The 21,552-nt window shown below is 40.4% G+C and overlaps 1 long non-coding RNA gene across 2 annotated transcripts in view; it reads right to left on the bottom strand.

Annotated features, from left to right (window-relative positions):
• Positions 1–21,552, bottom strand: part of LOC139186291 (uncharacterized) — a 213,109-nt gene that overhangs the window by 75,989 nt on the left and 115,568 nt on the right. For both annotated transcript variants that reach the window (XR_011569889.1, XR_011569890.1), the window contains exon 3: positions 3,120–3,173. This is a non-coding gene — a long non-coding RNA (uncharacterized lncRNA). The remainder of the gene's footprint in view (positions 1–3,119; positions 3,174–21,552) is intronic.

Below are 21,552 nucleotides of genomic sequence, written 5' to 3'. Positions count from 1 at the left end.
TATACTCTCAATACCTTCAGGACAGCCCTAGATATCAATTTCCATCTCATCCTCTACGTGCGTGTCAATGCCTCCTTGATTACAGGAAGTGTATTGCTAAGAAACCCATTGTACTGGCTCTAAGACAAAACCAACACCATCCGTGAAAACAGTTATGTCGTATAGTTATTTCCTACCTGCAATTAGCCAAGGGGTTTTTGTTAAAACCCAATAGACGCCATGTGTAGAACAATGTGATTTGGGATGAATCAACATTCTTAGAAAACTTCGAGTTCAGTCGCTTAGTCACGTCCGACTCTTCGGGACCCCATGAATCGCAGCATGCCAGGCCTCCCTGTCCATCACCAACCCCCAGAGTTCAGTCAGACTCATGTCCATCGAGTCAGTGATGCCATCCAGCCATCCCATCCATCTCATCCTCATCTCATCCTCAGCCTTCTCCTCCTGCCCCCAATCCCTCCCAGCATCAGAGTCTTTTCCAATGAGTCAACTCTTCGCATGAGGTGGCCAAAGTACTGGAGTTTCAGCTTCAGCATCATTCCTTCCAAAGAAATCCCAGGGCTGATCTCCTTCAGAATGGACCGGTTGGATCTCCTTGCAGTCCAAGGGACTCTCAAGAGTCTTCTCCAACACCACAGTTCAAAAGCATCAATTCTTCAGCACTCAGCTTTCTTCACAGTCCAACTCTCATATCCATACCTGACCACAGGAAAAGCCATAGCCTTGACTAGACGAACCTTTGTTGGCAAAGTAATGTCTCTGCTTTTGAATATGCTATCTAGGTTGGTCATAACTTTCCTTCCAAGGAGTAAGCGTCTTTTAATTTCATGGCTGCAGTCACCATCTGCAGGGATTTTGGAGCCCAGAAAAATAAAGTCTGACACTGTTTCCACTGTTTCCCCATCTATTTCCCATGAAGTGATGGGACCAGATGCCATGATCTTCGTTTTCTGAATGTTGAGCTTTAAGCCAATTTTTTCACTCTCCACTTTCACTTTCATCAAGAGGCTTTTGAGTTCCTCTTCACTTTCTGCCATAAGGGTGGTGTCATCTGCATATCTGAGGTTATTGATATTTCTCCCAGCTTGTGTTTCTTCCAGACCAGTGTTTCTCATGATGTACTCTGCATGTAAGTTAAATAAGCACGGTGAAAATATACCTTGACGTACTCCTTTTCCTATTTGGAACCAGTCTGTTGTTTCATGACCAGTTCTAACTGTTGCTTCCTGACCTGCATACAGGTTTCTCAAGAGGCACATCAGGTGGTCTGGTATGCCCATCTCTTTCAGAATTTTCCACAGTTTCTTGTGATCCACACAGTCTAAGGCTTTGGCATAGTCAATAAAGCAGAAATTGATGTTTTTCTGGAACTCTCTTGCTTTTTCCATGATCCAGTGGATGTTGGCAATTTGATCTCTGCTTCCTCTACCTTTTCTAAGACCAGATTGAACATCTGGAAGTTCACGGTTCACGTATTGCTGAAGCCTGGCTTGGAGAATTTTGAGCATTACTTTACTAGCATGTGAGATGAGTGCAATTGTGCAGTAATTTCAGCATTCTTTGGCATTGCCTTTCTTTGGGATTGGAATGAAAACTGACCTTTCCAGTTCTGTGGCCACTGCTGAGTTTTCCAAATTTGCTGGCATATTGAGTGCAGCACTTTCACAGCATCATCTTTCAGGATTTGAAATAGCTCAACTGGAATGCCATCACCTCCACTAGCTTTGTTTGTAATGATGCTTTCTAAGGCCCACTTGACTTCACATTCCAGGATGTCTGGCTCTAGGTAAGTGATCACACCATCGTGATTATCTGGGTCGTGAAAATCTTTTTTCTACAGTTCTTCTGTGTATTCTTGCCACCTCTTCTTAATACCTTCTGCTTCTGTTAGGTCCATACCATTTCTGTTCTTTATCGAGCCCATCTTTGCATGAAATGTTCCCTTGGTATCTCTAATTTTCTTGAAGAGATCTCTAGTCTTTCCCATTCTGTTGTTTTCCTCTATTTCTTTGCATTGATCGCTGAGGAAGGCTTTCTTATCTCTTCTTGTTGTTCTTTGGAACTCTGCATTCAGATGCTTATATCTTTCCTTTTCTCCTTTGCTTTTCACTTCTCTTCTTTTCACAGCTATTTGTAAGGCCTCCTTAGACAGCCATTTTGCTTTTTTGCATTTCTTTTCCATTGGGATGGTCAAACTTCCAGTAACTCCTACTAAAAATTGTACACTATCATTAAACCAATTGACATGACCCCAGCAAATACTTTTTAGACAACCAAATTCAGTTACTTTACAACTGCAACAGAACTATATTAGGGAGTGAAAAAAGCATTTTAACTGGCATTACTAAGCATCCTTCCATTCTCCCACTTTAGTTCTTTGCTTGAAAAGATTAATTTTGCCCCACTAATACTACTATTTGGGATTTGAGAACTAAATTATTTCAAAATTTAGTAGCAAAATTTTTCTAGAATGATACAGTGATGTATAAGATACAGAAATGTATAAGGTACAAAATTAGCAAATACTTAATGCAAACAAATAAACTAAAAGTGGAATTTCTTCATTTTTTTCTATGCCTGGAAATTCAAAGTTGCTTATACTTATTTGTCCTTCAAACTCTTGATATGCTCCAGTCCATGGGGTCGCTAAGAGTCAGGTATGACTGGAGCAACTTCACTTTCACTTTTCATTTTCATGCATTGGAGAAGGAAATGGCAACCCACTCCAGTGTTCTTGCCTGGAGAATCCCAGGGACAGGGGAGCCTGGTGGGCTGCCGTCTGTGGGGTTGCACAGAGTCGGACACGACTGAAGCGACTTAGCAGCAGCAGCAGCAGCATGTATTAAGGCCTTCTAATGAGTGAGTTGGCATTCCCAGGTGGTGCTACTGGTAAAGAACCTGCCTGCCAGTGCAGGAGATATAGGAGACAAGGGTTTGATCACTGGGTTGGGAAGATCCTCTGGAGGAGGACATGGCAACCCACTCCAGTATTCTTGCCTGGTGAATCCCATGGACAGAGGAGCCTGGAGGGCTACAGTCCATAGGGTCACAAAGAGTTGGACATGATTGAAGCAATTAGCATTTATGAATGAGTGAGTTATCATGTGTACATATCTTACCTCCCTTAGCAGGGACTTTCCAGGGCCCAGGTCCACATTTTTCCATCTGCAGCACTAGAATAATATGGGTCAAATTAGGTTGATTAAATCACCAGCTCCAGTGAGTTCCCACCATTCTGAGAATTCCCACTTTACTGACAGGGCAATGAAAAGACTATAGGTACAGGATTACATCTTGGCTGCAGCTGACTTAAATTTGGGGTGGGTCTTTTCTCTGGAACATATCAGTTAGGACTCTAAGGAACATAGCATGTTTTGCTCACCTTACACGCTAATATATCATCCTCCTTCTATTGAAACAGCTTCTCCTATGAGAACAATAAGCGTTTCAAAATATTTTGCTATGGGTTTTTAAATTTTTGCTTGTTTGTTGTCTTGTTTTTGCCTCCACAAAGATGCATTCATATCTGTAAGCCTGACAATTCTAAGAGCACAAGAGAATCTGTTTACTTCTAAAGGGCCAATTCATCAGAAGGCTTGTTAGCCGCTGGCTTTATTTGTTACCTGGGAATGGAATTGAGAAACTGCACAATGATGACTGCCTTTCATAAAAGGACACAAGCATGCTCCACAATTTTATTTACCATTTCCACACTACTTCATCAGGATTGTTCCATTTGCCTCAGTGTGCTCTGGGAGGGATGGCCCAGCCTTAAAAGTAATCACACATGGCAAAAGAAGTTCTTTGTCAGTCATTTGATTTTTAAGTGAATTTTATTTGCAGTATCTGGAGTATCTCACTCTGCTTTGAATTTTCCCAAAGCGATTTATTTGCATCTTTTATGACCTTTACTGTGTGTTGTGGGCTGAGTTATGCTCTCTCAAAATTCATGTGTTGATACAGATGGCCAGCAGACACAGGGGAAATGCTCAATATTGCTAATTATTAGAGAAATGCAAATCAAAAGTACAAGAAATATCACCTCACACTGGTCAGAATGGCTATCATCAAAAAGTCTACAAACAGGAAACGCTGCAGAAGGTGTGGAAAAAAGGGAGCCCTCCTACACTGCTGGTGGGAGTGCAAATCCGTGCAGCCATTGTGGAGAATGGTATGGCACTTTCTTTAAAAACTCAAATCACAGCTACCATATGTCCAGAAATTCCACTCCTGGGCATATATCTGGAGAAAACTCTAATTCAAAATGATGTGTGCAAGCATATATCATACATGCATACATCATTCATATACATATGAAAAACTGAATCACTTTGCTGTACACTTGAAACTAACACAACTTTGTGAATTATACTTCAATTAAAACATTCATATGTTGAAGTCCAAGTCTCTAGTGCCTCATTTATGGCTGTATTTGGAAATAGGATCTTTAAAGAGGTAATTAAGGTAAAACGATGTCATTAGAGTGGGCCTTAATTCAATATGCACTCAGTCTCTCAGTTGTGTCCGACCCTTGGCAGCCCCATGGACTCTAGCCCTCCAGGCTCCTCTGTCCATGGAATTTTCCAGGCAAGAAGACTTGAGTAGGGTCCGTATTAGAAGAGATTAGGATGCAGACATGCAGAGAAGGAAGGCCATGTGAAGGCAAAGGCTGAAGACAACCATTTAAAGAAAAAAAAAGAAGAAGACAATCATTTGCAAGCCAAGGAGAGAAGCCTAAGGGAAAAAAAAAAAAAAAGCTCCATCAACACCTTGATCTTGGACTTCCAGCCTCCAAAACTGTGAGAAAATGATGTGTGTTGTTTAAGCTGCCGATCTGTGGTACTTTCTTATGGGAGCTCTAGAAAATGAATATAGTACGCCACCTTGGGTAATAGTATTTATGCATATAAACTAGTTACTGGGCTTCCCCAGTGGCGCAGTGATGAAGAATCCGCCTGCCAATGCAGGAGACACAGGAAATACAGGTTTGATCTTAGGTCAGGAAGATCCCCTAGAGGAGGAAATGGCAACCTACTCCAGTATTCTTGCCTGGAGAATCCCATGACAGAGGAGCCTGGTAGGCTATAGTCCATGGACTCACAAAAAGTCAGACACAACTGAGCATGAATACATACATGAACTCCTAGGGATTAACCTCATGAATCCATTGGAAACAAAGTCCACGTCATAAACATTTATGTCCTCTATGTTCCTTTGCAGACAGTACATATTTAATAAAAATAAGCTGAGTGAATACATTTATTAATTATAAAATATAGAAAACGGTACAAGATTTATCTAGAAAAATATTTTGAAACAAGCTTAGAAATATACTTCTAAAAAGGACATTTACTATTTAAACACAGTACTAAGGAAAAGGGTTTAAATATATTATTATCTTTTACAATGAATAATACCTTTTATCATGTTAAGACCTTGAGAGGTATTCAATATATGCAATAATTATATTAGTTTCTAATTAGCTTCTAATAACAAATTAGTGTCTTAAAACAACATGAATTTTATTCTCTTACAGTTAAGGCTTCCCTGGTGGCTCAGGTGGTAAAGAATCTGCAATGTAGGAGACCGGGGTTCAATCCCTGGATTGGGAAGGTCCCCTGGAGAAATGAATGGCCACCCACGACAATCTTCTTCCCTGAAGAATCCCATGGACAGAGGAGCCTGGCAGGCTACAGTCCACGGGGTTGCAAAGAGTTGGACATGACTGAGTGACTTCCACTCCACTCCACAGTTCAAGAAGTCAGAAGTCTACAATCAAGATGTTGAAAGGACCAGTTCTTTACGGAGGCTTTAGGAGAGAGTCTGTTTACTTTCCTTTTCCAGCTTCTAGAGGCTGCCTGCATTCTTAGGCTTCTGGCTCCTTCCTCAATGTATGAAGGGTATCCCTCTTACCTCTGGTTCTGTTAACACAGCTCCAGCTTCCCTGGTGGCTCAGAGGGTAAAGCATCTGCCTGTGATGTGGGAGACCCAGGTTCAATCCCTGGGTCAGGAAGACCCCCTGGAGAAGGAAATGGCAACCCACTCCAGTATTCTGGCCTGGAGAATCCCATGGACAGAGGATCCTGGTGGGCTACAGTTCATAGGGTCTCAAACTGAGACACAACTGAGCCACTACCCTTTCTTTCTTTCTTTCTTTCTTTTCTTTGCCTCTCCTTATAAAAATTCTTGTGATTACATTGGACCCACCTAGATAATACATTATTACCACTCCAGTGAAAAATCTTTAACTTAATCACACATCTGCTATGTTTCTTTAACCATGTAAGGTAACAACATACTCATAGGTCCTAGCAATTATACATGTACCTCTTGGGAGATGGGTTCCCCGGTGGCGCTAGTGGTGAAGAAACCGACTGTCAGGGCAGGAGACGTAAGAGACAAGGGTTTGATCCCTGGGTCAGGAAGATTCCCTGGATGAGAGCATGGCAACCCACTCCAGTATTCTTGGCTGGAGAACCCCATGGACAGAGGAGCCTGGAGGATGTGCCTGCCGCAAACTTGGGCAGGCTCTGGGTCTAGTAATGCTGTAATGGAGGCAAGTGAAGAGGCCAAGACAGCCTCAGGGGACTGCACAGAAAAGGAAAGGCAGAAGGGAACTTGTGATGAAGTGAGTACCAAAACGGGCAGCTGGACAGGCTGAGGGCTAGTGTGTAAAAAGACATGTCACACTCTGGTGTGGTCTAACCACAGGGAAGCAAAGGTTACTCCAAGTTTCCATTAAGTTCTCTATCACCATAGGTTAACTTTCAGTTTGTTTAGTGGGATGGAGACGTGAAAAGTATATACCTGCTAAATTTGAAAATTAATTCCATTCAGACCACAACTTCTGGCTATCATTCCAGATCAATGTCCTAAAAAGCATTTAACTATACAGAGGTATCATTTTTAAATGATACACTATTTGATGTAGCTTAACTACTTTTAACAGAACTGCTGAGAATGTGATACCATTAGATTTCAGAGATCTGTATATAATATATATAATTGTATCCAATGTAGGAAGCATGAATTTTAATAATTTACTCAGAGACCATGATCAGTTAGGTACCCTAGAGGGGATGTTATACAAATACAAAACAAGTAAAACTAGATAAAAAACGGAGACATCACTTTGCTGACAAAGGTCCATATAGTGAAAGCTATGGTTTTCCCATTAGTCATGTATGGATGTGAGAGTTGGACCATAAAGAAGGCTCGGCACCAAAGAATTAATGCTTTTGAACTGTGGTGTTGGAGAAGACTCTTGAGAGTCTCTTGGACTGCAAGGAGACCAAACCAGTCAATCCTAAAGGAAATCAACCCTGAATATTCATTGGAAGGACTGACGCTGAAGCTGAATTTCCAATACTTTAGCCATATGATGCTAAGAGCTGACTCATTGGAAAAGACCCTGGTGCTGGGAAAGATTGAAGGCAGGAAGAGAAGGATACAACAGAGGTTGAGACGGTGGGATGGCATCACCGACTGGATGGACATGGTTTAAGCAAGCTCGGGGAGATGGTGAAGGACAGGAAAGTCTGGAGTGCTATATTCCACAGGTTGCAAAGAGTCGGACACAATTGAACCACTAAACAACAACAACCAAGTAAAAACCAGAGCAATATTGGTTTTGAGAATAGATGGTGAATTTGGCTTTTTGTTGTTGTTTTGTTTTGCCACAATTTCCCCAATTCATCCTCTTCCTAAATAAGTCCAACCTTATAGCCATAGGAAGTAAACACACTTTATGAATCTCTTAGATCTTTTTTCTCTGACAAATGAAGGGATTGAATTAAGGATTGAATTGATTGCATCAATCACTCTGACTCTTGGGTTCTATGATTTTAAGTCTGTGCGTCCTCATTACCCACATGACAAAACCCCATTGTGGTGAATTTCATATAAGCTTTACAATTTTTAATCAAAATAAAATGTTAGATGGGAGTTGAATACTAGAGTTCACATATTGTGCCTTCGTAGCTTCAAGACAGAATAGCCAAAAGAGAAAGATTATTAAGAGAAAAGAAAATCTTGGAACTCTTTATTAAAAAGGAAGGAACATCAATTTCCTTCTATTCCAGTCTATCTTCTTACAAGCGCCTGGGTGCTGCCTATGTAGTGAATGCTCTGGGAATTCAGGTGTATTTTCTCAGTAAGAGTTGAAATGTAAGTGAGGCAAGAAAGCAAAAATGGAAGAATGGTTGTTAGTTGATGTTTTTGACAAAAGAATTGGAGAACCACATACCTCAACTATTTGCATGAATTATGCAGCACAAATAGCACACAAACAGGCTATCTTGAACACAGATGACAAAGACCAAGAAGAACATTTATAAAGCAGAGTACAGAGCCCACAGAAAACTGTGAGCCATTAGTGGAAGCAGAGAAATAACTTTGTTATGGCAAACTCTTTTTTGTAACTGTTTTCTTATAACCACACATTTAACTCTAAATCTCTAAATGCTCTCTTATCTGGCTGAGACCTTGCCTGGCCACCTGCACTGGGTATCCCTAGAGCCCACTGGCTGGGTGTAGAAAAGACCAAAGCATGTTTGCAAAGAAGAACAGATGGGGGCATGTGCCCGTAGGCAGTTCTGTCTTCCCAGAAGAACCAGCTTGTTCTGGCAGAAGGGTTTAGAAAATGAGCTGAAGGAATTACTCTGTTGAGACAAAGCAAAAACGTCACCATTTCCTCTTTCACATGCATAAATGGAAGCTATAATCTTTTGTTTTCTGTATTACAAAAAGCCAGTAAACAAGTAGCATATCTACAGTTTTCTATTAACATAACTGAGAGTGACTTTCATTAGATTTCGTAGTTAATGAACTGGGTGTCTTGGAATTAGATGGGGGCAGGCATCTTTATTTCACTCAAGAATGTCTAAAATAAAACAAATTTGGCCATTGATGCTACTAAAATCCCTTCAAAAACAAAATACCCGCTGACCATTAACCAAAGTTTGACCCATGATGAAGACAATGATTTTACAGACAAAACAAATGGAAAATTTAAGTAATTACCTAATTATTTTTATCAAAGGCATCGTATGAGCCACTCAGATGACCAACGTTTGCTTTTCTCCTCTTTACATCAGATACGTAATGTGGAAAATCTAGGTAATTTCCCTTACCGCATAGGCATTATCAACTCAAAGGACGTGAGTCTGAGCAAACTCTGGGAGACAGTGGACAGAGAAGCCTGGCATGCTGCCATTCATGGGGTCACAAAGAGTCAGACATGACTGAGCAACTGAACAACAACAAAGTAAGTCTGTAGTTTTTCAGGAAAAACTACATTCTTTAGTGAGATCCAAATTTTAAAAAAATTCATTCATTCATTTTTCTGACTTGTTTTTCATCACCTCATCATTGACCTCAGGGACAAGCTTGGCACCTTACTAATGGACAGGTATTCTTCCTCATACCAGGTATGCCAATTACAAGGGAAGCTAGAGAAAATAAAATTGAAAGGATACAGGCAATTGATCCTGAACGTAGCTGCTCTGAATCTGCTTAAGGCAGGCTGGGAGATATAGCCATGGACGGAAATCCAAGTTGCTCAAACACTTTTGCAACTTCGTAGTATCATAGCACTTTGGGTCTCAAAAATCCTAACACACAAATGTGAACAAGGAGCAAGATCTAACTCTCTCATGGCCTGGCTTGCCCTGGTGGAGAGGTTTAAAGTGTCCAAGAGGAGAGACGAATGACATGTCCTGCAGGCAATTGCATACCTATGAATATTAGGTATTCATATATCTGTGGCTATGATTTCTTTAGAGAGTTTTAAATATTAGATATTCACATTATGAATTTTGTCCTTCTGAATGGAGTTTTTGAAAATGAATGAGAAGCAAGGTCTTCAAGTTTAAAAATTTAGAATGGGAAACCTGAGTACAGCTAGGCTAGGTTTCTAGCTAAGGGCAGATCGATAGGCTTTCAAATCAACTGAAACGAGTGATGATCTTCTATGAGTGCTGAAGAGCTAATCTAAAACTCATGGCCATCAGATAGCTGCATGAAGGAACAATAAAGCACTGTCGTTGTGGAGGTCACCCCTCAAGGTCGCCAGCTTAACTTCACTCTTGACATAGCACATTGCTGATACTTAAACAGAAAAAGAGAGTTTTAATAATATTTTATAAGTGCTTTTTATTTTTCTCTAAAATGGATTGAAATCTCCCTGTTATTTCAGTGTGTGTGTGTGTGTGTGTGTGTGTTTACTGGAAAAACTGAGCCTAGAAAGGTAACAGAGATTGAATAAGAAATAATTTCTTCATCCCCAAACTGTTCTCCATGATGCCTAAGCAACTTCTATCAAAACCAGTGAGTGAGATCAGGGAGGGCAAACAACCGACTGAATTTTCCTCTTCCATCCAGTCACCTGCTTCTGCTTAAAAAAGCTACCAGTGAATAGTATCAGTTATTTCATATGCAAAATGATACAAGCCTCAAGGTGTAATTTCAAAATTCCTTCTAAAGATAAGCCACAGGGCAACAAAATCTACAAATAATCTACCGCTAAAACAAGGCAACAATTACATTTTCTTCCATGTGACATCAGACAGAAATCACTCAAATTCAAAGTAAGACATTAGCTCTGTGAAGTAACCCGATTATCTTAATTGTATAAGCCAAATGTTCATCTATTGCATTACAGAAGCAAAGCGGTAGGACTGTTGCTACATGCTCATAGGTCAATATGCCAGCTCCTTGGAGATGTTGATGTGGAAATATAATAACTTCAAATCAGAAAGATTGCCCAGCCTTTTACTGGAGAAGAAAAAAAGGGATAATGCTTTGTACATATTTTCTCTACCATACCTGTTTAGTGCTTTAAATTTCATTCAAAATTTTCCGTAAAATTTTATGTGTAGCACTCTATATATCCATAAAACTTAAAAAAAGTTTCAAGGTAATAATATACTAATGAGCTTTAAAGCTTCAAACAGCCAAAGGCATTTCCTATCACACACATGAATTTTTATCAACACTGTATTTGTTTTCATTGAAATGCTGGAAAAGCTGTTCTACTAAATTCTCCTTTTCAACATGCAATTTGCCTCTACTCATAACATGAGCTTTCCCTATTATGCTGCAAGAATCAAAGGTCCAATCTGGGAAAAGATTTCACAACATTTAAGCAGATGTTTAAACATCTGTTTCTGAGTAAACAAACAAAAAGTGAACAGGCTCATCAGGGAGATGCCCCATGTGAAAACTTAGTTTCCATCACATGACACTGCTTACTCTGTGGTGAGCAGACTGTTATGCACATTGGAAGGTGTGCCCAGGAGCCTGAAATAACTCAAAAAAAGTAAGACATGCCCTGGTCACAAACAGTGTTCATGAAGACTCTGCAGGGCAGCTGACAATGCTGGAAGTCAAAGCAGACTACAGGTGGGTTAAGTCTCATGTTTATGAGCATAACTTAGTAAAAAGGAACTAGAAGATTTTAGTACAGGCTGATGGACAGGGAGGCCTGGTGTGCTGCGGTCCATGGGGTTGCAAAGAGTCAGACACGACTGAGCGACTGAACTGGACTGAGCGACTGAACTTAACTGAGCAGACTACATACAGCAAACATCAGGATCAAGCAGAGTGAAGGAAGGAGAGCTGGCTTCCCCGGAGACAGCCTGAGAGCTGCTTGCCAGCCCCTGAGGAGGAGGCTGATGTAATGGTGCATAACCTTCAGGTCACCGAGCGGCAGAAAACAGCCCAAGGGGCCCTTGGCAAAGATGATGTTGCTTTCATCTGGTCTCATGTGGAAACATGTAAGTGGGAAATCAGAACTGAGATGATTCCTCCTTAGGAACCAGACAACCTGGGTTTTGTTATCTGCTATAAGTGTGCTCTGGGTGTGCCTGTGTCCAAATCTTGGTCCTTGAAGGCCTCAGTGTGTGGCCTGTATGATGGATCATGGGACGTTTCACGGCTCTGGGGAAGAGCTCTGGACTGGCAGTTAGGGATGTAACTCAGATTGGTGGTCACCCGTGATCCAGACCTGACCTCTCCACTCAAGTTCATCTTTCAGAGTCTCACCTCAGCCCTTCATTCTCAACCCCTTTGTCTCTGCATTGGGCCAGTGGCTCACATCCTTCCCAGGTCATTCAAGGTCTCCTAAATTATCCTCCTGCCTCCCTTCTCTCATCTTTTCATTCCATCTTTCAAGAATTATCTTTTCAAGGTTTAATTTGGCTTCTTAATACCAAAGTAATACAGGTAATACATGTTGATAACTGCTGCTACTGCTGCTGCTAAGTCACTTCAGTCGTGTCTGACTGTGCGACCCCTTAGACGGCAGCCCACCAGGCTTCCCCGTCCCTGGGATTCTCCAGGCAAGAACACTGGAGTGGGTTGCCATTTCCTTCTCCAATGCAGGGAAGTGAAAAGTGAAAGTGAAGTCGCTCAGTCGTGTCCGACTCTATCGACCCCATGGACTGCAGCCTACCAGGCTCCTCCATCCATGGGATTTTCTAGGCAAGAGTACTGGAGTGGGGTGCCATTGCTTTCTCCAGTTGATAACTGAAGAGATGTTAAAGATAAAGAAAGAAAATCACTCATAATCCCACTTTTATCTTTTAATGGATATGAAATAAGTGAAATGCCTTCTCTTCTCTCCTTTCTCTTTAGCATCCAGCTCTGTAGCCACCGTCGAGAGATCATTTTACATTCTTCCAGATTTTATCCTATGCTTATAAGAATATATATTTTTGTTGGTTTCCCCCAAATTAAAATAGAATTGGGTTATTAATATGGTTTGGCAATGTATTCTTTTTTTTTACTGACAATGAACATTTCTCCAAGTCAGTACATATGAACCTTTTCAATACAACTTTCTTTTTAATATAACTTTCTTTTTAATTGCTATATGAATTTCCTGTAATGAATATTCTGTATTGATTTAACCATTGTCTTATTAATTGAGAGTTCTCTGCCAACTTTTGACTAGTAAACAATGCAGTCAGCGTCCATGGACATTTATTTTGTGTGTAATCAAGCTAGTATTTCTGTGGGATAGACCCCTAGAAGTGGAATTCCTAATGACATTTCTGGGTCAAAGGTCATGCATATTTTAATTTTGATAAATAATTTGTCTTACAAAAAGCTATACCCATATTCACTCCCATCAATACAATTATGAGAGTGCCCATTTTCCCTCACTAAAGGTGCATGTTATCAATCTGTTGAAATGTTGCCAATCAAGTGGGTGATAAGGTATCTTGCTATTGTTTAATTTTCATTTGTTGAATAATTATTGAAATGGATCATTTTTTCATAAGTTTAATGGACATTTATACCCCTTCTTTCACTAACTTCCTGTTTGAGTTCTTTGTCAATTTTCTATTTGGCTGATTATCTTTTTTCAAATTTTTAGTATTGAATGTTAGTAAGATAATCTGGATCTTTTGTCTTTACATGTTTGTTGCATATATTTTTCTCTCAACCTCTCACTTATCTTTTACCCTTATTTTTTATCTTTTCAAATAAATCTTTAATATGTTGATTTTCTTTATAGTTTCTAGTTTTATTTCATACTGAGAAAGCCCTTCGCCATCCCACAATTATAAGGCTATGTTTCATTCATTTTCTTCTGGTATTCTTATAGTCTGGGTTTTTTTTTTTTTTTTTTTACTGCCTAGATCTTTAGTTATTTGGGATGTATTTTTGTGAAAGGCATGGTATAGAGATCTAACTACATTAACAAGTATCTTAACATCATTTGGAATAATTATTTTTCCTATTATTTCTGAAGTTCCACAGTTGCTATTACACTAAATTTCCAGATGTGTTAGTGGTTAATAAAGACAAAGTGTGTATGTGTGTGTGTGAGAGAGAGAGTATGTGTGTAGTTGCTACATCTATACACATGTTTTAATATCTGGTAGGCAAGTTTCCTATATTATAGACTTCATCCTAAAAGCTGCAATAGTGTTTATGCCCTACAGGACATAATAAATGAATTTAAAATACACAATAAATGAAATTATGCTCAAGAAACTCTGGTGCACTTATCAAAAATGATGCTATTCAAAAGCACACACACAATACTTTTTAATTCATCCTTTTAAAAAGTTGCAAAATATGTCACTTAATGTATAAATAATATTGCAGAAAGTATTCCTCTATGAAACATTATCTCACAGTCTAGTTGGGGAAAGAAAGCTTTTAAAAAGAGCAGACAATTTTCTGTCATCTCTTTAAGCTGAGAGTAAATTATTGCTACCACATTTTACAGTTCATGTCATGACATAGCTTCAATTAGGAAACCATTTATTCTGTCCAGTGAGACAGAAAAAATGGCTCGCAGTGGCAGTCCATTTTGCTACTGCCAGGTCTCTAGTCCAACAGAAATAACATTTTTTCACAGATGGGTAGTTCCCAAGGGACCAAGTCTCTGGAATCTTCCCTCAAAGTCTACGTTTTTTAAAGTCTTTGTTTCAACACAGAAAAAGACATTTTACACTAAACCTTATTCTTACCAGCACCAAAGCATAGAAAAGAAACTAAAAAAGAAAAAAAAAAAGATTAATAACTTAGAGATCACATGCAGGGTATCATCAGTGAGGAGTTGCTAAAGGCATAAGGTACTAACAAACCCCACCGCTTCCTCAGCGCCACTGGATTTTCACTGTTGCTGAAATCACAGGCATTCTAAAAAGAGGGGTTGAGAGACATGCACGGGGACACGGTGGCAAAAAGACACAACACGAACATGTCTCCAACCCAGGAGAGCTCAGTTGCTCAGTGGTGCCTGACTCTTTGCAACCCCATGGACTGTAGCTCACCAGGCTCCTCTGTCCGTGGGATTTTCTGGGCAAGAATACTGGAGTGGGTTGCCATTTCCTACTTCAGGGGATCTTCCCAACCCAGAGAGCAAACCCACATCTCTCACATCTCCTGCACTGGCAGGCAGATGATTTACCACTGCATCAACCAGAATGTACATCAACTATATTCTTCCCAACTCCTCCATTCCTTCACCGTTGCTTTGCAGTATAAACAGCTTGGCAAGGAGAATGAATGGAAATGCATACAAACCACTGAATTATTAATGTTCTTTGCACTGTGAAGCTAGGTGATAAAATCTTCCCTAAATTAGCTTAACACAAAGATGTGGATTTTGTCATCAGCTAGGCTGTCTTTGTGGCTGCTGAAGAACATTCAGGCAAAGGTCTTAGATACTGAAGTACAGTTTGAGAAAAGGTCTTCTGACACCTTGTTCTTAGAGAATGTAACATCAGCTTAAATCAGTGAATATCCTCCCCAACCCCCATAAAAAGACATAGATTAAGTGCTCCCAAGGAAGTATGGCATCTGTCTGCACACCTGAGTGTCTGCTCCTTCAAACTGATAGAGATAATTAAGCCAGAAATAATTTGCACCTTAAGTATATAATTATTCTTTATCTTAGCCAAGGATAAAAAAAAAACTGAGATCATATCATTATTATTAAAACTGCTTTCTTGTCCTTTAAAGATCATATTGGCTACCCTATTCTGTGCCCGTCTATGTATGGTTGTCTTAATTCTTTCACACTAGAGCCAGAACCATGCTTTACTTATTTTTATATTCCTTACAGTGTCACCCAACTTTTTTGGCATGAGGGACATGTTTCAGGGAAGAAAATTTTTCCACGAACTGGGGTGTGGGGGCGATGGTTTTGGCATGATTCAAGAGCATTACTTTTATTGTGCACTTTATCTCTATGGCTTCCACTAACGGCCCAGATGGTTAAGAATCTGCCTGCAATGCAGGAGACCCAGGTTTGATCCCTGGGTTGGAAGATCCCCTAGATAAGGAAATGGCTACCCATTTCAGTATTCTTGCTGAGAGAATTCCATGGACAGGGGAGCCTGGCAGGCTATACAGCCCATGGGGTGGCAAAGAGTTGGACAAGACTGAGCGACTAACACTTATTTCTACTATTACTACATCAGCTCTGCCCAGATCATCAGGCATTAGATACTGGAGTTTGGGAACACCTGCCTTATAGCATCAAAAAAGGCAATGGCACCCCACTCCGGTACTCTTGCCTGGAAAATCCCATGGATGGAGGAGCCTGGTAGGCTGCAGTCCATGGGGTCTCGAAGAGTCAGACACGACTGAGTGACTTCACTTTCACTTTTCACTTTCATGCATTGGAGAAGGAAATGGCAACCCACTCCAGTGTTCTTGCCTGGAGAATCCCAGGGACGGCGGAGCCTGATGGGTTGCTGTCTATGGGGTTGCACAGAGTCGGACAGGACTGAAGGGACTTAGCAGCAGCAGCAGCCTTATAGCATATTGCCTTGCACATGGCAGGTATTCAGTCAACTTATTCAGTGAATTACATGAAGCATCTCAAATATTCTCTAGAATGGTCTGATTTGGGTGGGCACCTGGTCCAATCTGTTTTATATGAAAAGCCAGTACTTTTTTGAAAACATAATACTATAAGGTTCAAAGATATAGTTATCAGGTACTTAAAAACCACTACACAGAAAGACATACAGTTTGCAGAAATAAATTGTGCATTAGTTAAGCCCCAGATTCTTTCAGATTAATAACAGCTCTGGTGTCACAAACCAAAAGAAGGAAACTCATATCTAACTGCTTAAACTCCTTGCTTGCTCCTCTACATATAAAAATGTCATAAATGTTTACTACACTAGATGAGTTCTTATATGTATTTCTTCATATACCCCTCAGAATTAAACAGGAAATAACACTTTAAACACCTCGAAGAAAGGAGACCAACTCCAGGTCAATCAATCTGATATGGATATTCGGGTGGCCCATCTTAGAACTACAGCCATATGAGCTTTGGTGTCCTGAACCAGTCTTTTGCCCTTCTCAGGGTACTAGCAAGAATTCCCAGGAAAGGGATTGAGAAGGCTGAGGAAGAATAGGGTTCCAGACAAGAGGCTGAGGTTAGAAGCATAATATGCATTCTGAAGGTGGTACGGGATTACAGCGATGGTAAGAATTTTGTCTTGGAACTGTGTCAAACACATGCTGGGGGAGACAGCTAATGGCTGAGGATGGTTCACAGATGGCTCATGGCACTCAGGTTATAGATCCCATCTCCAGGCATGTGTGACTCCAGCGATGTATTGTTGCCTTGGACAGGATGAGTTCAAAATCTGGGCAGGAGAGCAGGCTGGCATAGGGAAGATCCTCTGTATTGGTAGCTGAATGGGACCGGGACAGGCAGAAATGAACCAAAGCATTAGATTCACTAATGGACCAGTATTGTCGCCCCATGGTACCACTGATAGTCAGTGACCATCTTCTCAGAACAATCTAGTGTTGTGTGAAGAAGTTGAAACACAGTTACGCTGCTTTAAAAATATTTATTTTTAATAATTAAAGTCAACAATATCATCATCATCTTTTGAAGATAGTAGAAGTTAATGAGGAGAATAGGTGGAAAGAGAAAAATGTTGAAAAACATTTGCAAAACTGGTTTTATGCTTTTTTAATTACTAGCATAATACAATGGACACCAACTTTATAAACAAGAGTATGAATGGATATTAGTATTAACACTGCCCTTTGGGCCTATTTTATGAAATAAGCTTTTTGTGAGCTAATTTATTTAAACACATATATATCATTTTTTACATTCAATCCAGTAAATTATCTGAGGATAAAGAGGATCCATTTTTTATATTTTGCACTAAGTTTCCCTCCATCAATGATTATAACTGAATACCATGGATTGGGATCTGGAACAAGACCTCAACATTGGGAATCAAAAGTTAGTACCACGGTATGGAAATATATATACTACCATATATAAAATAGATATCCAGTGGGAATTTTCTGTATGACTCAGGATGCTGAAACAAGTGCTCTATGACAACCTAGAGGGGTGGGATGGGGTGGGAGGTGAGAGGGAGGTTCAAGAGGGAGGGGACATAATGTAACAGTTCAGTTCATCCGCTTAGTCATGTCCAATTCTTTGTGACTCCATGCACTGCAGCATGCCAGGCCTCCCTGTCCATCACCAACTCCCAGAGTCTACTCAAACTCATGTCCATCGAGTCGGTGATGCCATCCAACCATCTAATCCTCTACCATCCCCTTCTATTCCCGCCTTCAATCTTTCCCAGCATCTGGGGCTTTTCAAACTAGTCAGTTCTTTGCATCGGGTGGCCAAAGTATTGGAGTTTCAGCTTCAATAATTCAATTCCTTCCAATGAATATTCAGGACGGATTTCCTTTAGGAGGGACTGGTTGGATCTTCTTGAAATCCAAGGGACTCTCTAGAGTCTTCTCCAACACCACAGTTCAAAAGCATCAATTCTCAGCTTTCTTTACAGTCCAACTCTCACATTCATACATGACTACTGGAAAAACCATAGCTTTGACTAGATGGACCTTTGTTGGCAAAGTAATGTCTCTGCTTTTTAATATGCTGTCTAGGTTGGTCATAGCTTTCCTTTCAAGGAGCAAGCATCTTTTAATTTCATGGCTGCAGTCACCATCTGCAGTGATTTTGGAGCCCGAAATAATAAAGTCTGTCACTGTTTCCATTTTTTCCCTATCTATTTGTCATGAAGTGATGGGACCAGATGCCATGATCTTAGTTTTCTGAATGTTGAGCTTTAGGCCAACTTTTTCACTCTCCTCTTTCACTTTCATCAAGAGGCTCTTCAGTACTTCTTCACTTTCTGCCATACAGGTGGTGTCATCCGCATATCTGAGGTTAGTGATATTTCTCCCAGAAATCTTGATTCCAGCTTGTGCTTCATCCAGCCGTGCATTTTGCATGATGTACTCTGCAAATAAGTTAGATAAGCAGGATGACAATATACAGCCTTGACGTACTCCTTTTCCAATTTGGAACCAGTCTGTTGTTCCATGTCCAGTTCTAACTGCCGCTCCTTGAATTACACACAGATTTCTCAGGAGGCAGGTCAGGTGGTCTGGTATTCCCATCTCTCAGAATTTTCGACAGTTTGTTGTGATCCACACAGTTGAAAGCTTTGGCATAGTCAATAAAGCAGAAATAGATGTTTTTCTGGAACGCTCTTGCTTTTTCCATGATCCAATGGATGTTGGCAGTTTGCTCCCTGGTTCCTCTGCATTTTCTAAATCCAGCTTGAACATCTGGAAGTTCATGGTTCATGTACTGTTGAAGACTGTCTTGGAGAATTTAGAGCTTTACTTTGCTAGCGTGTGAGATGAGTGCAATTGTGTGGTAATTTGAACTTTCCTTGGCACTGCCTCTCTTTGGGATTGGAATGAAAAGTGACCTTTTCCAGTCCTATGGCCACTGCTGAATTTTCCAAATTTGCTGGCGTATTGAGTGCAGCACTTTCACAGCATTATCTATTAGGATTTGAAATAGCTCAACTAGAATTCCATCACATCCACTAGCTTTGTTTGTGTTGATGCTTCCTAAGGTCCACTTGACTTCGCATTCCAGGATGTCCAGCTCTAGGTGAGTAATCACGCCATTGTGGTTATCTGGATCATGAAGATCTTTTTTGTACAGTTCTTCTATGTATTCTTGCCACCTCTTGTTAATATCTTCTGCTTCTGTTAGGTCCATACCATTTCTGTCCTTTATTGTGCCCATCTTTGCATGAAATGTTCCCTTGGTATCTCTAATTTTCTTGAAGAGATCTCTAGTCTTTCCCATTCTATTGTTTTCCTCTATTTCTTTGCACTGATCACTGAGGAAGGCTTTCTTATCTCTCCTTCATATTCTTTGGAATTCTGCATTCAAAAGGGTATATCTTTCCTTTTCTCCTTTGCCTTTCACTTCTCTTCTTTTCTCAGCTATTCATAAGGCCTCTTCAGACAACTATTTTGCCTTTTTGCATTTCTTTTCCTTAGGGATGGCCTTGGTCACTGCCTCCTGTACAATGTCTGAGCCTCTGTCCATACAGGCACTCTGTCTATCAGATCTAATCCCTTGAATCTATTTGTCACTTCCACTGTATAATCATAAGGGATTTGATTTGGGTCATACCTGAATGGTCTAGTGGTTTTCCCTACTTTCTTCAATTTAAGTCTGAATTTGGCAATAAGGAGTTCATGATCTGAGCCACAGTCAGCTCCTGGTCTTGTTTTTGCTGACTGTATAGAGCTTCTCCATCTTTGGCTGCAAAGAATATAATCAATCTGATTTCAGTATTGACCATCTCATAATGTCCATGTGTAGAGTCTCTCCTGTGTTGTTGGAAGAGGGTGTTTGCTATGACCAGTGTGTTCTCTTGGCAAAACTCTGTTAGCATTCACCCTGCTTCATTTTGTACTCCAAGGCCAAATTTGCCTGTTACTCCAGGTGTTTCTTGACTTCCTACTTTTGCACTCCAGTCCCCTATAATGAAAAGGACATCTTTTGGAGTGTTAGTTCTAGAAGGCCTTGTAGGTCTTCATAGAACCATTCAACTTCAGCTTCTTCAGCATTACTATCAGGGCATAGACTTGGATTACTGTGATATTGAATGGTTTGTCTTGGAACAAACAGAGATCATTGTGTTGTTTTTGAAACTTCACCCAAGTAATCTCAAATACATAGGACATATGTATACCTATGACTGATTCATGTTGATGTGAGGCAGAAACCAACAGTACTGAAAAGCAATTATCCTTTAATTAAAAATAAATTTTTAAGAAGTTAGAATCATGGTAAAACACCCTAGATTAAGACCAATGACTTGAATCAGGATACCATCCAAATGAAAAGAGTAATAGTGTGTGGAGAGGCAAAATGGCTAGCAGTAAATAGCTAAGAGGGCAAAAGCAGATTGAAAGAAAGTGAAAGTGAAGCCACTGAGTCGTATTTGGGTCTTTGGGACCCCATGGAATGTAGCCTACCACGTTCCTCTGTCCATGGGATTTTCCAGGCAAGAATACTGGAGTAGGTTGCCATTTCCTTCTCCAGGGGATCTTCCCAACCCAAGGATCAAACCCAGGTCTCCCACATTGCAGGCAGACTCCTTACCATCTGAGCCACCAGGGAAGTCCCTAAAAGTAGATTAAGAGCCTCCAGTGGAGTAAAAGTCCTAATAAGGATTCCACATCAGAATGCCAGGACAAAAATGTCAGAGTTAAATTGAGATGGTCTTTGGGTTCTTATTCATTACAGAAAATTCTAAGGTTTTGGGTTCATAAGCAAGACATGGATGAGAAACAGATGCAGGACAACAGGTTACCATTCCCCTGATCAGATACAGACTAGTTGGTCAGCCCCAAAGTAATCTAAATCACACACACACACACAGAAAAAACCTATATCCAAAGCATTTCATGAAATCATATTAGAAAAGCTTTCAATGAAACCTTATCAGTACTTAACAATCTTAGCTGCCACCACTCTCCAGCATGAGCCCACAAAATGGATTACTCATGTCTCCCAAACACACCTTGTGCCTTCCTACCTATATATCTTTTGTGGCTATTCCCTCAACCAAACAAAAGCCTCTATCATACCCCCATTTACCCAAGCTGTCACCATACAATAAGACCCGTTCATATCCCACACCTCTCATGCGGTCCTTTTCATGTATCCCAATATGAAATGATTTCTCACTATTCTGAACTCTTGGGTCA

This window comes from Bos indicus, chromosome 12 (genome assembly GCF_029378745.1).
Source record: "Bos indicus isolate NIAB-ARS_2022 breed Sahiwal x Tharparkar chromosome 12, NIAB-ARS_B.indTharparkar_mat_pri_1.0, whole genome shotgun sequence".
Lineage (NCBI taxonomy): Eukaryota > Metazoa > Chordata > Mammalia > Artiodactyla > Bovidae > Bos > Bos indicus.
Note: the sequence above shows the minus strand (reverse complement) of the source record. Positions and strands in the feature narration are given on the sequence as shown.